At 40.4% G+C, this 12,135-nt stretch overlaps 1 long non-coding RNA gene across 3 annotated transcripts in view; it reads left to right on the top strand.

The window, feature by feature from the left end:
• The window catches only part of LOC309847093, a 149,475-nt gene that overhangs the window by 15,679 nt on the left and 121,661 nt on the right, over window positions 1–12,135 (top strand). For all 3 annotated transcript variants that reach the window (XR_014302296.1, XR_014302297.1, XR_014302298.1), the window contains exons 2-3: window positions 1,617–1,730; window positions 2,432–2,637. This is a non-coding gene — a long non-coding RNA (uncharacterized lncRNA). The remainder of the gene's footprint in view (window positions 1–1,616; window positions 1,731–2,431; window positions 2,638–12,135) is intronic.

Here is a 12,135-nt window from a genome sequence, read left to right as displayed (position 1 = left end):
CCAAATTTCACATCATCTTGAGATATTTTCATAGTCTATTTTGATGGGCTTTCATTTCTCTGAACTTGGCAAGTGATACCTTTGACCAACCTCAGCAGGCTCTGACATGTGCTAGATTTATACTCAGGAAGATAACACCCGTTCTTGCATGACTTGATTGTATCAATTCACAGACATTACCATATTCCTCACAAAGGGGTCAGTCCCAGTGCTTGGCTTTTCCTTCATAACTTTATCATTTCATGTGTCTTCTTCCTCTGTAAGAGGGCATTATTACAAGTGGTATAGTACAGTAGAAAGGAATTTTGTTCCTTTTGTTCCAAGCTACTTGTTATTTGGTAGCTAAGGAGGACAAATAAGTGAAGTCTACAAGACTCAGCTTCTTTATCCTCCAAGTGGGGGATAGAATACTTACCTTATAGAGTTATTGTGATGATCTAATAAAATATTACAAGTGAAACCACTTTATAAACTAAAAGTAGCACAAACATAGGTTTTAAGAGTAATCATTGGATTATTTAGTATTCCTCCACTCTGAAGAGCACATGAAGCATTCATGAGAAGTCTCTCAACATTGGCTCCAACCCCATATTAACTCATTTATTGAGTACCTCTTGGAAGCTAGGTCCTCTGTAAGGAGAAACAAGGCATGTGCACAAAACTTGGTGGTGAATACTCGGCCAGGAAGAAACTGAATTCGGGAAGGTTTCCTTTCCCCAGAAGATTCAAGTGGGCATTGTGCTGGCCTGTATGGTACATACAGGCCAGCACATATCTGTGCCATGTTCTTTGTTCTTTGGGTTTTAACACTTCAACAAGTACTTCTGGGCACCTGGAAGTCAGCCCAGTGGTGTGCAGGAATCTGTTCATTTTTAGAACGCTGGACCTCTGGCTTGTGCTGGATCCAACTTAAGCTAACTTCATCTGGGAATATGCCACAGTACCCTCTTCTCCACCCTAACCATGATGGGATGGCATGGTTCTCTAGCGAGTTTGTAGGACCAACATAATAGCAACCAACTGTGATAGTACCAACTAAAGTCACATGCATTGAATCCCTGCCATGTGTCCATACTTTGTTAGGCTCTTTCTATACATCAGTGCTTTTCAACCATTAAAAATTACTGCTCTCCTAAGAATTGCTCCCCATTCTTAGACATGTTTTTCTTAATAGCCCTTCTATGACATTTTAATACCACAGATAACACTGTGTGCTTGTTTAGGAACTGTATATATGTAGGTAATTTGTGTGATTTATATGGGAAGAGAGTGAGATCTTTTTACCTTCTCCCCCAAGAACCAATTTTCACCCCCCTGAGGGTGATATTACCCCCACTGAGAATGTGTATGTGTGTGTGTGTGTGTGTGTGTGTGTGTGTATTCCTCCCCTTCTCTCAGTCATTCCCCAAGCAATCTGCAAACTGTGTCAAATCCTGAACCTACTACACAACTATTGACCCCAGGGAAAGAAACCTTAATTCAGAACACTCCATTTAAGGAAAGGCTGCATTTTCTCCATAGAGCCCAACCCTCAGGTCAAGCCTGGACAGACCCCAGCTTGATGAAATCTTGTGGTCTTTCTCACATACTGTTTTCTTTGTGACTTCCTCCCCCAGGACCTTGAAAGGATGCTGAACATTCCTCATCAGAAACCTGAGGAGGACACTGAAAAGACAGCCACAATTTTCCTTCTGCTTGCTGCCAAGTTTCTTGAGGGCTCAGCTGTTGGGGTAAGATTTGTAGGAGTTCATATATACATACGAAATCTATCTATATATGTAGATATAAAATAAAAGCACACACATACTGCAACCTGAGGCTTCAAATGCTATCTTAGTTTTCTGTCAAGGGGCTAGAAAATATGGAAATGAGGGAACATCATGGAAGGATAGGGGAAAGAGGAGAGAGAGAGAGGAGAGGCCAGAAGACTAGAGGGATGAGGATGGGAGGAAGAAAGAAAAAGAAGAGAAAGTGTAAAGAAAGGAGCAAGGGCCTTGCAATCGGACAACTAGTCTGGTCACTTTGTGACCTTGGGAAAGTTATTTAAACACTCTAGGTCATTAAAAGACTTGTTCGACAGGGCCTATCTTTATGTTTACAATATCTGGCATACAAAAGGTGCCCAGTTGTGTCAGTATTATTATTATCATCACATATTGGTAATAAAAGGAATTAGAATCAAATAAGTTTGACATCCAAGTTTTCTAATCTTAGAAAAGGCTTATGCATACCAGTAGATATGGGCAGAACCACAAGGGCATTCCAGCACTCTGCTGATGGCAGAGGAAGACGTGTCTGGAGTTTCTAAGGGACCCAAAAAGTAGCCCTCCTGTTTCCCATTCAATATATGAACCATTTGAGATCTAAGGCAAAGGAGTCACCAGTGGAGGCCAATATATGGCCCTCATTACTGGTCAGTGCTACTTCACAGAACTTGACTGCTATCTTGGAGCAAGTGGAGTTCTCAGCATCAAACTTGGGCATTTGACCAACTTACTCATCAACCTCAGGCAACATTAGAACACGGCAACCTCCCCCACATGCAGAAAGATGCCTTTCTGTGGGTATTCCTGAAGAAAAGGAAAGGAAGCAAGAGCTAGGCCATGCATGACTTCTTCTCCTAAACTCACCAACCAGGTAAGTCAGTTCACTTCCCCGGGAAGGGGTGCTGGGGTGGAGGAATGTGTAAGGGAACAGAAGAGGCCAGGTGTGTTCTGCCAGTGGATGTCCTTTGACCTGGACAAGATAAAACGAGAGGGGGTTGGATGTGAGAGTCTCAGCCTCCAACTGTCTCGTAGGTAGTGACAGAACTCAGAGAATTTCACCAGTCTATAGAACTGGCCCTAAGTGGGAGGAAGGGATACTACAGTGTGCTTCAATGAGTTCTCTAGGGTTAAAAATAAAGATACCCATTTATCAATTTTACTGGTATAAAGGGTGTGTAGCACACAATTTATAAATGATAATAAAACACACACTACTCTCTTCTAAATTCCATGTAGCCAACTGATTCTCACTGAATGTTTTCACTGGTGTTTGCTCTAATGTTTTATCCATAGCCAACCTGTGGATGCAATTCAATCATGAGTTGATAAATGGAGTCATTTCCACCATCCAGATAACAATAGATGTGAATAACTTACAGGCATAGACAATAGCAAAATGTAGTAAGATTATTTAGAAGTGACGAGTTTGCATATTTATGACCTTTGTTTTTAATGTAAATTAATTGTATGTTTGTATAATATACATTTTAATAATAGCTGTGTTTAACAGTCCAACTTATAAGAAGCCCCAAAATGTATCAGTCAGCACATCATCGAGGAGTGTCCCACAGTCCGAATTGTGTTCAGCCCCCACCTTAGGAGATACTGGGGTGTCAGAGGTGGAGCAAGGGGCAGGCTGGCTGCAGGGATTGCCAAGCAGGAAGAACAGCATCCACGAGGGGGCAGTGTGGGTCCAGGTGGTCCCTTATGTAGGGAGCCAGACCTCAGCCTGTGGTTACTGGTTGAATAATGACAAGCACCACCGCTGGAGGGACTTGGGGCTTCTCTCTTGGTGCTGACCAGGCGAGCAATCTGGTAACCAAAACACATGACCTGAGCTGCTATTGGAGAAGGGATCAGGGGAGAATCCTCCTGTTCCCAGCACCCATCTGGCTTCAGGACAGGACGGGACGAGGGCCGATTGCAGTGAGGTGAAGACTCACTCTGGACAGAAGATGTACTTGGGGCTCAGGAGCTTGAGTGAGACAGAAGTTAATTAAATGAAATGGGAGTTTGGGGCCTGGGGTTGAGAAGACCAGGGAGGGGAGACCAACACTAGAAGTCAAGCGGGCTTTTCTAGTCTGCTAAAACACTTGGAGCCATGAAGGGCACAAGCAGAATCACAGAAATCCATTTCCAAACTGCATTCTTTCCTGTACTTAGGAGCTGTGGCTGAGTTTTTAAGCAGGGGCAAGTTCTGTAGCACAACACATCCATCAGCAGATACCGTGATATGATAAAATACTGGATATTTAATCCTAATTCCATTTCATATGCTTACAGTCATTTTCTAAAAGCCCCACTTAAGGCTTACATGCCTCTTTTAGGAGTTTGAAGATGTAGTTTCTTGGTGACTTACTTTTTCCCCTCTCCAAAATAAATCTAGCCAACTGAACAGAGCAAAAGCAAAACTAGTACCTGGAAAAATCACATTTTTCTTGCTAATTTAGGCAAAATGGTCTTTAGAATTGTATAAACTGTACAAATCATTTATAAAAAGTTTTTCTCTACATTCCCCTGTTAGATTATTTCCTTGTTTAGTTTATGAAGGTCTAGCTTTGTCCTAAAACCTGAAAGCCCAGGATTTCAAAAGAGTTGTATTTATCTCTTCGCTTGCTTCGGGCATGAATTGCTCCTAGGCCATGGAAGACAAGTCAGTTCATATTGACGTGTAGGCCTTAGGTTAACAGAAGATCAGCAATTTTAGTTTGAGATAATACATCTTACCTTGTTATTTTTTTTATAAGATTTTATTTATTTATTTGAGAGAGAGACAGTGAGAGAGAGAGCATGAGAGAGGAGAAGGTCAGAGGGAGAAGCAGACTCCCTGACGCAGGCCTTGATCATGACCTGAGCCGAAGGCAGTCACTTAACCAGCTGAGCCAGCCAGGAGCCCTTACCTTGTTATTTTTAACAGTTTATGAACTGTTAAGTTCAGTGATATATTAGAAATAATGGGAAAACAGCAAATCGTGGGTGATTAATGTCTAACATAAATTAGTTCACGTTCCTAAATAATTTATTTTTTACAAACAGTATATTATGTCTATGTTAAAAAACGAAGTCATCTTTTATAGGGAAGAATAAGAGAAAAGATATCAAAACTAAATGAATAAATAGGATCACAGTATACATACTGTTTTATAGCTCAAAAATATTTTTGACAGTACATAATTTTAAACATGTAGAGAATGGAGTATAATGAACCCTCAGACTCTGAATCTTGTTTCATCCATCGCTTTACAACACCGTCAATATGACATTTCATTTCTAAATATAGAACTTAATAAATAATAATACACCATGATCACATTTAAAAAATCATTATAAAAATGCCATAGTATCATTCAATATACAGTCATCATTCAAATGTTCTCAACTTTCATGTGTGTGTGCACCAACATGTGTGCACACTTGGACTTATAAAGGTGATACAATGTATTGCAGTTGGTTAATATGTCAATTAAGTGTCTTAATCTGTAGGTTCTCCTGTCATTACTTTTGTTTTTATAATTTATTTATTAAAGATAACTTTTTTTTGGTAACTTACTAAATCACAAGTATTTCCCCATCATTCTTTAAGGCTTCGTAATATTCTGTCATGTGGGCATTCCATGATTTATTTTCACAACCTTCTATTGTTGGATAATTAATTGTGCCCAATATTTGGACACCAATAGTTACTCAGTAACTGTCACCAGTATCATTCAATTTATTGTGAACAATACCCTAACACATACATCTATGCGGACTTGCTTAATTGTTTAAGAAAGATTGATAGATGCAGAATTCCTGGTTGAAAGAATCAGTGTATGTATCTCTCTCTCTCTCCCCCAGTGCTTTTTCCAATGGTTTGCTTTACTTCTCATGTAACGTATGGACTTGCTTTTGAATTTGATTTAAATTCAAACTCTCGAAAAATTGAGGATTCCTGCAGTAAATATTGAAACCATTTCTTTCTATACTGCTAAGGTTCAGGATTTGGTAAACAATCTTTCAATATGGAAGGGTCAGGAAGAGATTTATGGCAAGGTAACTCTACAGGTGTTGACAGTCAAAGAGCAGGTTACACTGGAAGGTGTCATGTGTCCTCAATGACCCACCCCTTTGGCTTGATGAGTCACTTTAATTTGAAATGAAAATGTCACTCTCTTTCATATGATTGATGAAAAACCCTGAACATGTAGACGGAATGCCTTGGAAAATATGTTCGCTCTTTCTTTGATTGGCAATGCTCATACTGTGAGGTTACAAGAAAGTCTAGTCTCCTGGAGGGAAGGTGAGTAGTTGTTACTGCCGCAGGGTAAAATTCCATAACTTCCTTTGAAAGCTCTCAGGAATTCATTGTGGGGTTGGATGAATAGGAAGGGGGTAGGGGTAACGATAAAATAAGATCAGCCATGAATGGGTAATTATTGAAGCTAGTACACAGTAATTCATTTCCCTTATTTGGAGAATGTGTGAAAATTCATGTCCATAATAAAAATTTAGAAGATCTCCCAGAGCAGAATGGCCAGTCCATGGCCTGTGCCCCTGGGTGGCTCTTTGGTGCTCCCAAGTACAGCCCTTGAGGCAAACATGAATAAGATTTCACAATATATTACTGTAATGGGTTTTTTTTAAAGTAAAAACAAGTCCTTGGAGAGATTTCAAATGATATTCCACACAAGCTTGTGCTACCATTCACTTTTATTTCATGCAATAAATGAATCATACAGGAATATTTTACAAGGGAAATTATTGTAGCCCCTTGTCAGTGACACCAGAGGATTCTGCCTTATATCTTCTGTCAAGGAGAGCACTCTTACAGTGTAGTCTTTAAGAAAAAAACCTTCACAATCAGGAAATTCTACTTTCTGTGTAATCTGGTTTATAAAAGGTACTGAAAACACCTATGGTATACCAAGCTGGGATTCATGAGTTAATACTGAATTTTTTTCTTTTAAACTTATTTTGAAAGTCAGGGATGCCCAAGGACCTCATACATTGTAGACCATCACCTAGAATGGCTCCAAAAGTTGGTGTCTAAAATTTTAATTGTAGATTAATCCCATGTTCTGGGATGTTCATGGAATATATTATAGATATAAAGGATGATTATATTATTTATACAGATACTTGATCTATTAGATGCTTCCTCTTAGTTGGCTAAGAACTAGGTGTTGAAAATGCTGAGTCAATCACTCGACTCTTGTTAAATCACTTAACCAACCTCAGTGGTAATTCTCTGACATACAAAGAAGAGGGAATATTTCAGTTTGAGTCAGCAACCACCAGCAAGCAGATGGCTGATTTTTTTTTCTTCTCCCACACCCTGACAATGAAACTAGAAAGCTATAACCCTTAATGAACATAAATTAGATCTCAATTATAAAAGACCTCATTTCATGAAATAATAAAGATTCCATTGCTTCAAGGGATTCTTCATTTTATGCATAAGGAAACAAAGGGTGAATGAGGCTTATAAACTCAAGGTTAGATTGAAATCATGGTTTGTTCTGATTTAATGACATCAAGTGGCAAAATCTAAAATTCGTCTGGCCACTTCCTTCATAAAATAAGAGCACATTTTATAATCTTTGAGAAAAAATGGATTATGTTCTGTCTGCCACCACCAACTGCTTGTTTCTCACTAATACCAATGTACACAATATCATTGCTATTTCTAGTTTGTCTATTGAGATATAATACAATGGTGAACAGAAGCCAGTGCCTCTGTCAACATATGAGACACACAGAGCCTGTCTACACATCTCTTCCCAACTCTGTGTTCTGTAACATCATGTGGATGGCTTGAAATCAGGCATGGTGGGAGTATTTACACTGCAGAAATTGGCACACGCTCAACAAGGACTTTTTTTTTCTTTTAATTGGGAGAACCAGTTTGCCTGTACACCACTTGATATACAATAGATGCTTAATAGCTGAGGCTTTAATATTTGTAGTTTCAGTCCATTTACAAATGACCATGAAGGTGCATTACATTTCGCTAAGGTACTGATCAAGCCCAGAATCCTCAGTCTGATCTGACCCTTGTCCAGGTCTGGAACTTCATCTTTTTTTCTTTTTTTTTTTTCTTTTCTTTTCTTTTTTTTTTTTTTTTGGTGCAAAATGGTGGTTTTATTAAAACACTGGGTCAGGACCTGTGGGCAGAAAGAGCAGCTGCATGGGGGTCTTGAGAAGTGGCTGATGATATACTCTGGAGTTGGGAGGAAGTAAGGAAAAGGGAGGTTTCAAAGGGTTTTCATATGCTAAAGAGGACCGACAAGATAATGCTAGAGAGGAACCACAAAATACCATGAGCCTTGCCATGGTCAATGTTGTTTTCCCCTCTAGCAAGGTATTAACGTTAAGATAGCTGGGAGAAGGGCACCTGGGTGGCTCAGTGGGTTAAAACCTCTGCCTCTGGCTCCAATCATGATCCTGGGGTCCTGGGATCAAGCCCCATATCAGGCTCTCTGCTCCATGGGGAGCCTGCTTCCTCCTCTCTCTCCCTGCCTGCCTCTCTGCCTACTTGTGATCTCTGTCAAATAAATAAATAAAATCTTAAAAAAAAAATAGTTGGGAGATTTCTAGAAGAATGTCATATTTGTCCCACCCAGCAGTGTCACCTTGTGCTTTGTTTTCAGCTAGCCTTCTGCTCCCTCATTTCCCACCTGAACAATTTTGACCCTTTAATCTTTAAGGTTGTTGGAAGTGGAAGGTCTCATCTTCTGTAAAATCTTACTGCTGAATAGGGGAGTAGAGCTATCACTACCTCTGGGTCACCTTTGGTCAGTTGGGGAACATATGGAGAAGTTACAAAATGGGGAGGCAGCTGAATCTAACGCAGTCAACCAAGATGAACCTCCTTTAGTAGAAGGGATCGTCTGTCAACTGGAAGTTATGGCAGTGAAGGAGTCTTGGCACTAGTCAGGGAGACACTGGAAATGACAACAAAATAAGGTTAATAGTGTAATGAGAAAGAGAAGTCTGAGTAAAAGACCTTTGATAGTTGACCTTTGATAATTTTCCTCCAGTCCAAGAGTTTAAAGCAATCACTAAAGGAAAGAGAGATAATTTAAAGCACCAATTTGAGAATTCATTTTGGTTAGAAACTCTGGATCTCCAACTTAGGTCATCCTTTTCCCTGCTCACCGTTCTTCAGACCCACAGGCACGCCTTCATCCCTTTGAAAACTTCTTGCTCCTTCCCCACACTTGTGCTCTTTACAGTTTTCTCTAGGTTACAACCTACCTGCTCCTCACGTGCACGTCCTTCAGTTTGTAGCTGAATTTCAACTTCGTCAGGGTAACCTTCCTAGACTCCAAGACTAGGTCACGTACAAAAGTTAAAAGCCTTCCTTACACGCTCACCCTTGGCCTTGTAAGGCAGATCATAGTCTGTAAGTCTGTGCCGATTATGATTGACTCGGGGCCACCTCCTTATCCCAGAAAGGGACTCCCATGGGAGGCGGAGCTCTGTCTGGTTTTCCTCCATGTGCTTTCCTAACTAGAAAACATAGGGCCTTTTAAATTATGTATTGAGAGAATAGTCCAAAGATTCAGGAAAATGCGGAGAAGAAGGTAATAAGCATCTGTATACTTTATCAACCAGCTTTAACCTCAACATATCGCCAGAATTGTTTCACATTTTTAAAGAAGAAAAACAGTGGTATTCTGAGTAAACCCCTTGTGAATTCTTCTCAATCCTGTAGCCATGTTCTCCTCTCTGGAGAAAACCCTAAACACAAAGGTGGTGTGTATTCCTCCATGTAAGAAGCCGTAATTTGCCTGGGAAGGTCCGTCTATGTGTATATTTAGAAGAGATACTACTCATCTTTGCCAGCATAGATGGTGGCTGGAAGTGAGCAAAAGACCCTCCTTAATGAGGATTTATGAATGGCCTGCTTCTTAGAAACGGAACTGATGCTCTGCTTGGGTTGGGATTTCCCAAGATATAGTGTGAACCAACTGTGTTATATTGTTTTTTAAAACTCTTTTATAATTTGTTTGAAGTTGTCTAAGTTTTGACAGTGGCTTGATTTGTAGACACTTTAAGCTCCATTAACATAAGAAGACTAAGAGGGAGGGCTGAGTAGTGGTAAAGAGCATGAACCACTGGGGTGACGTCTTTATTAATTGTATGATCTCGAGCAGGGTGATCCCTGAGCAGCATCGCGGGGATCACTGGGGAGCTTGTTAGAAACACACATTCCTGGCTCCCACCTCAGATCCCCTAAAGCTGAAGCTTGGTGGTGGTACCCAGCAATCTGCTTCAGTCAGTCCTGTGGCTAACTCTGGTGCCCACTAGCATTTGAGAACAACCGATCTAAAGCAAGAAATCGGAGCCCTCCAAGCTTCAGTTTATTTATCTGTAAAACAGAAATGATAATCATCAAGACACAGAATCTTTGTGAGGATGAAATATTAATTAACATTTATGGAACACATCTCCCAGTGCCAGGCACTGTTCTTGGCACTTTACATTTTATCTCATGTAATCCTGAAATTAACTTCCTCACAAATAAAGATTAGGAAAGTTGGGGCGCTTTGGTGGCTCAGTTGGTTACGCGGCTGCCTTTGGCTCAGGTCATGATCCCAGGGTCCTGGGATGGAACCCTTCATTGGGTTCCCTGCTCAGTGGGAAGCCTGCATCTCCCTCTCCCTCTGCCTGCTGCTCCGCCTACTTGTGCTATCTCTCTGTCAAATAAATAAATAAAATATTAAAAAAAAAAGTACCTAGCACATAGGGAGCACTCAATAATTGTTACAATTATATTACTACCTTTTAGAGCTGTAAAGATAAAATGAGATGATATAAATATTGAGCACAGCATCTAATACGTGGCATGTGTGAAACAGGTATTGTTTGCACATAAAGGTATTTGCCTGAAGAATAAACATTATTCATATGGGTCTTTATGGGAAGTGGGATCGAGTCTAACATTTTAGACTAGACTAGACTAACTGACAGGGAATCTCCCACTGGAAAAAAAGGCCATTACAGAAAACATTTTATAGATCACATTTCAATCTTTCTTTTTGTGATTGGTCAAAAGTCAAGGAAGCCAAAGAGAGTTCTTTGAACTAATTGGGAGGGCCAAGAAGGTATTAACTACTCTCTAATTAAGCTGGTAATAGCTGCCCTCTATTGGTGAGATCAAAGGCCAGAGAAACACTGCCTGGGAGAACTTTTGAAGACAGGCTTCTCTCTATGACAGCCTTGAAGTCTCGGACCCTTCGAAGTAGTTCAGACAGTGTTGCTCTGTCTGTGGGGGTCCAAGAGAAAGAGGGAGAAGGTCCAGGTGGATGGAGAACAGTTAAAGGGTTAGTTAGGCAAGCGTTCATTTGTATTTGGACATTTGTATTTGTTTCAGAATCTAACTCTGAATTGTGTCTTCTAAAATAAAGAAGTCAAAAAACGCAAATGAGATGAAAAAGTCACTAGCTCTTGCTTTGCAGCATTATATAGAGAATTCCTGAATATTGGAAAAGGACTCCTGGAGAAGCGTGCTCTCCCCCTGTCTGCTGTGAATGGGAAGCCTTTCCTGTTCCCCCTCTCTTGCCCAGCAAAGCTGACCTCTCCCTCTTTGTGCTCCAACTTCACTGGCTTCTCCTCTCGTGACACCCAGTACGAATGGAAGCGCTTGGCTTTTTCTTGGTTTAGACCAGAACTGCCCAATCGTGCAAGTTACATTTGTTACTTAAAAAAAAAAATTTTTTTTAAAGTAGACACTTTAAAAAGTGAAAAGGGAACAGGTGAAAGTAATTTTAACAATGTAGTTTATTGAGACCACAATATCCTGAATATTGTGACTTTGAGAGGTAACTAAAGTATAAGTATTAAGGAGATATTTTACAGTTTGGGGAGGGTACCCATTCTTTGAAATCCAGTATGCACATCACAATTTGGCTTAGCCCTATTTTGAGTGCTCAATAGACACATGTGGCTGAGGGCTCCTGTGTGGGACACAGTGCTTTGTTCAATGCCTGAAACCAGTGTTGTTCCATAGGAAAATGTGGCATGTAGAATTCTAAGATCATGTCCAGCAATCCCTGCCTTTGTATAATCTTTTCCTCTTTGAGTGTGGGTGGAGCATATAACCGTGATGAGATATTAGTCGATTGATTAGGATATGTTATATGACAAAAGGGAGACTATTTGGGTGGGCCTGCTCTAATCAGGTGAATCTTTTAAAAGAGAAACATCCTGGCCAGCCTAGAAGAAAGCATATATACACCTGTGTAGTGAACTGCCAATGGAGAGGTGCAGCCTCTAGAAACTGAGACAGGGCCCCAGCAAACAAACTAGAGAGAAAACAGGGACCTCAGTCCTGAAACCACAAAGAACTGAATTCTACCAACAGCTAGTGAGCTTTTAAGAACCC

Source organism: Mustela nivalis (assembly GCF_964662115.1).
Source record: "Mustela nivalis genome assembly, chromosome: 13".
NCBI lineage: Eukaryota > Metazoa > Chordata > Mammalia > Carnivora > Mustelidae > Mustela > Mustela nivalis.
The sequence above is the reverse complement of the archived record's forward strand: the minus strand, read 5'-3'. Positions and strand labels throughout refer to the sequence as shown.